The 5,296-nt window shown below is 44.7% G+C and overlaps 1 pseudogene; it reads right to left on the reverse strand.

The window, feature by feature from the left end:
• Window positions 1–200: 200 nt before the first annotated feature.
• Window positions 201–583, reverse strand: LOC110296464 (multifunctional methyltransferase subunit TRM112-like protein pseudogene; annotated as a pseudogene).
• Window positions 584–5,296: the final 4,713 nt, after the last annotated feature.

Below are 5,296 nucleotides of genomic sequence, written 5' to 3' on the forward strand. Positions count from 1 at the left end.
TTGTTTGTTTGTTTGTTTGTTTTGTTTTGAAACTTTAATAAGTATACACACACACACACACACACAAACACATACATACACACTATGGAGCTCAAGTACACAATGGTGAGTCATTGGGGGGAGTTTGGGGTCACACATGAGACATCTAGTTTACAGACCATACAACAGATACACACGGTCAGAAAATACCAAAGGAGTGGCTAGCAAGGTTTTATCTCAGTTTCCTCCTCATTCAACAGCATATTGAGGATCCCGGCTGATGGGAAAAAGATTCTGGGCATTGCAGCGTTCCATCCAATACATCAATCTCAAGCAATGCATGGTAAATCTTCCTCAAAAATGTCTGGTCGTGCTCATAGTCTTCAGTCAACGCTTTGGCTAGGCTACCTCGGCCAAGTTTAAGGTGTCTGCTGCCTGCACAAATGCAGCCCATTCCACTTTGGGGATAATGTTTGCCACAATGTCGGCATGGAACTCCACGGGGTTGATGCAGACCTCGGTGGCCAGCAGGAACAAGTGGAAAGCCACGCGTGCCCACTCCCTGAACATGAGAGCTCAGGAGATTGTGAGTGAGCCGTTACATGTTGTCACAGCGGAGCTCGCCGTTACATGTTGTCACAGCGGAGCTCACCGTTACATGTTGTCACAGCAGAGCTCGCCGTTACATGTTGTCACAGCGGAGCTCACCGTTACATGTTGTTACAGCGGAGCTCGAAAGGCTGGAACCCTTCCATCTCTTCTGAATTCATTTTCCCACGTTGTTGTGACCAAGCATCTGGAGGGAAGATAGGCTTGCTTGTGCTCATGGTTTCAGACATTTCTGTCGACCACAGTGAGGAGAACATTGCAGAGCATCTCAGAATGCAGTAGTGGGTGCACATCGAGGTGGGTGCTTGTCACAGTGGGTGTTCAGGTCCCAGCTCCTAATGGTAGCACAACCCTCTAAAAAAAAAACAGTAGTCACCACCTAAGGAACAAGCATTAAAACTTAAGCTTGTGTGGGCATTTTAGATTCAAAGTCATGACGACTTCCATGATATGACCACATAGTTTAGAGCTTCTAAAAAGACAAAAGCCTGGTATTCTGTATTTTGGGACTGGCTCTACTAAGAACCTATTCTGAATCAGGTTTCAGGAGCAAATGGTTGTTATAGTTAACTTGTGACAAACAGGGAGGTAAGTGGCTTCTACTTTCTGTCATATAGACTAGAAACTCACCTATCTGACATAGGAGATAGCTAGGGTAACTGATAGGACATAGGCATCTGTCCCTGGAGTGATTGAATGATGATGTCCGTCTTGATGAGCTTAAATATTTGAACAGCTGGTTCTCAGTTGATAATACTGTTTTGGGAAGTTTATCAAATGTTGTGGTTTGAATAGGAATACACCCCTTCCCCCAGACTCATGTGTTTGAATGTTTGGCCACAAGGGAATGAGGATATTAGGAGGTGTGGCCTTGCTGGAGGAAGTGTGCCACTGTAGGGGCAAGGTTTTGAGGTATTTTATGCTCAAGCTATGCCCAGTGTGACATACTGTTCCTTCTGGTGCCTATCAATAAAGATGTAGAACTCTCAGCTCTCAAACCTGCCTGCACGCTATCACTTCTCCCCACCATGATGATAATGGACTAAATCTCTGAAACTATTAGCCAGGCTCAATTAAATGTTTTCCTTTATAAGAGTTACAATGGTCATGGTGTCTCTTCTCAGTGATAGGAACCATAACAAAGACAGTAGGTGAGGCCTTGGTGGACGAAGTACATCACTGAGGGTAGAGTTTGAGAAAAAAGTCTCATGCCACTTTCACTTTGCTCTCTCTGCTCTGTGCTTTTAGTTCAAGATGTGAACTCTCAGTTTCCCGTCACCTCCCACCATGACTGGCTCTTAATTTTCTGGAACTGTGAGCCAGAATAAATTCTTTCTCCCTAACTTGCTTTTGGCCATGGTGTTTTATCACTGCAACAGAAAAGTAACTAATATGGTTCCTTATGAATGGACCTAGTTCACAGCTTAAACCCAAGGCCACCTCTCTTCTTATTCTCATGAGTCAATGCCTTTCCATTCTAGATCCTGTCCAAAGCTGGCTGTTTGTGTAAGCAAATTCAGGAAGAGAAATTAAAATGATAGTATTTGATTGTGTCTCGAGAAAATCAACCTAACTGAGATCATCGTTGGAGAAACTGAGTCAAAAAGAGATGAGAGTTAGAGTGGATCTTAATCTAGGTTAACTATGCCTAGTCTCAAGTCACCGTTGACAATGTGGAGAGGGTTCATGCGTTAGGCCATTTACCAGGAGAGCACCCCAGGATCTAGACCACATTCATCTTTCCTACCAAACCTCAGCCTTGCTCTTCAGTATCATCTTCTGGTAATGAAGCTAAGAAAACTAAGTCAAAAAATACCTTTACAAGCCTTAAAAGGTAGCAGCCTACTGCCAAGGACATCAAAGATGAGAGAGAGAGAGACAGAGAGAGAGAGAGAGTGAGAGAGAGGAGGGAGGGAGGGAGGGAGGGAGGGAGGGAGGGAGGAGGGATAGAGAGAGGACAGAGGGAGAGAGGGAGAGGAGGAAGAGAGAGAGAGAGAGAGAGAGAGAGAGAGAGAGAGAGAGAGAGAGAGAGAGAGAGAGAGAGAGAGAGACCTGGGAGAGGGGCTAACAAAACTCCAAGCAGAGGCCAGCAAGCCCTGGTCCTACAATTAGCTTGGAGTATAGAAACAGGGCATCCTGGGGTAGTGGACAGGGAAGCTGTAAAAGGTGGTCATGCCCCATGAGTAACAAGTTTATGGAAATGACCTAGACCTTTGGATCAAATAGAATTTGGATTTCCTTGTTTCTTTTGCTGTCTGGTTCCATTTTCACCCCACCTTTTGCTGCTTAAAGATCTTAGCAGCATTACAAATGAAACAGAATGAGCTTGGAAGTGACATGTGCTGCCTGTTCCCAGCATTGGACTCCTAATCGACGTAGGCGGCAGAAGAATAAGTCAGCATGCTGCCAAGGCTGGTGGCCCTGAGGCGGGAGTCATGACTGTATCCACCTGGCAAGTTCAGACAGGGAAAGTCTGGTTCAGTATCTTCAAAATGGAAATCTAGAGCGAACATTAACAGGCTGTTCTTAAATACGTAAGTGCTTTCATGCTCTCTGCCTTCCTGACTGTAAGTTTCCAGCATGTAATGTATTGGATGGAGGGATATAGCTTGGAGGTAGAGCAAGCGATAGCATGTGTGTGGCTGGAGTCTGATCATCAATGCACACACACACACACACACACACACACACACACACACACACACACACGTTACTAAGTTGCCCTACTTCCTTTACTTCTTTCCACCCCCAGGTTTCCCTGCCTTTGAAGATCCCAAGATGGTAAGCCTTGGGCATACATGGTCTTCATCCGTGTAGCAGAATAATGACAGGTTGGGCTTAGAGGTGGCTCAGAGGCTGTTCTGAACCTCTCTTTTCTAATATCAGTATTGCTGTTAATATTTCCCCCATGTGCCAAGTGATTTATATGCACCCAATTCTTACTGGTAAGATTTTTCCCTTGTAAAACGAATACCGCTTTTAGACCCTAGCTCTACAAATCACAAGACAGTAGCTCTTCCTTACCTCCCCTTACATTCCCCAGGCCTCAGACCACCCTCCTACTTTATCCCATAAATCTCGCTAAACCTATTCTGGGAGGAAGATTTGAGGCTGGCTTTCCTGTCTCCATAGGATTGGCCACCTGGTGAAATAAAGTTTTTCTTCTTCAAACAAAAACTGCTTTGGGGAAGACTGTTCCACCCAGCATCTAATTAATCAAAACACATGGCATTCTTGGTAAGGAGGCTCAGAAATTCTTCAGAAACACCAGCCAGTCTTCAAAGGCACACCCCAACCATAGGTGGCCACAGGGCCAGGTGCTGGCTGTGAGCAGAGTCACACACTACTGCCACTTCTTGCTAGTCAGATGAGGGCTGCCAAAGCCTGCCGTTTCTTTGAGTGCCCTGGGGGACCAGGATGACCCAAGCTGGATTTGCCTGTGCATTTGGGATTCATAACCACAGACTTTGATTTGGTGCAAGACTAAGGGTATTTGGCTTCATCTGGGCTCAATCTGAGGGGTTTTGATATAATTACCTTGAGTAACCATCTTTGCTTTACATGGTGTATATGGGACTATTGCTAGAGCTACTGCATAATGTACTCTAAGAACTAGCTGGGCAGTGGTGGCACATGTCTTTAATCTCAGCACTTGGAAGGCAGAGTAAGGTGGATCACTGTGAGTTCGAGGCCAGCCAGGTCTACAAAGTGAGTTCTAGAACTGCAGGGAGAGAAAAAACAAACAAACAAACAAACAAAAATAACAACAAAATCCCTCTAACCAACCAACCAACCAACCTACCTACCAACCAACCAACCAAAAGAACTAGTGCTTCTAAAATCTGTGACTTGGTAAAAACATTTCCTCAAGAAGAATGAAGACCAAAGTGTGGACACTGTGCACCTTCTTAGAATTGGGAACAAAACACCCAGGGAAGGAGTTACAGAGACAAAGTTCGTAGCTGTGATGAAAGGATGGACCATCTAGAGACTGCCGTATCCAGGGATCCATCCCATAATCAGCTTCTAAACGCTGACACCATTGCATACACTAGCAAGATTTTGCTGCAAGGACCCAAATATAGCTGTCTCTTGTGAGAAGATGCCGGGGCCTAGCAAACACAGGAGTGGATCCTCACAGTCAGCTATTGGATGTATCACAGGGCTCCCAATGGAGAAGCTAGAGAAAGTACCCAAGGAGCTAAAGGGATCTGCAACCCTATTGTTGGAACAACATGATGTACTAACCAGAACCCCGGAGCTCTTGTCTCTAGCTGCATATGTATCGAAAGATGGCCTAGTCGGCCATCAATGGAAAGAGAGGCCCATTGGACTTGCAAACTTTATATGCCCCAATATAGGGGAATGCCAGGGCCAAAAGAATGGGAATGGGTGGTAGGGAAGTGGGGGGCGCTATGGGGGACTTTTGGGATAGCATTGGAAATGTAATTGAGGAAAATATGTAATAAAAATATTAAAAATCAAAAAAAAAACATTTCCAATGCAAGAGAATTAAGGTAACAGATGGAGCTAAATCTGCCAGATTTACAGGTTAAACATCCCACCCTCTCTTCTTGTCTTGATGTTCTAACTTGACATTCAGAAGGAGACTGAACTTTGGTCCTTAAAAAGCATCATTAGTTTATAATGAATTCATATGAATTTAGTATTTATCCAATAGGACTAGTGACCTCACATTAAAAATAAC

Source organism: Mus caroli, unplaced genomic scaffold (assembly GCF_978045245.1).
Source record: "Mus caroli unplaced genomic scaffold, Mus_caroli_1 scaffold_7, whole genome shotgun sequence".
In the NCBI taxonomy this organism is placed as follows: domain Eukaryota; kingdom Metazoa; phylum Chordata; class Mammalia; order Rodentia; family Muridae; genus Mus; species Mus caroli.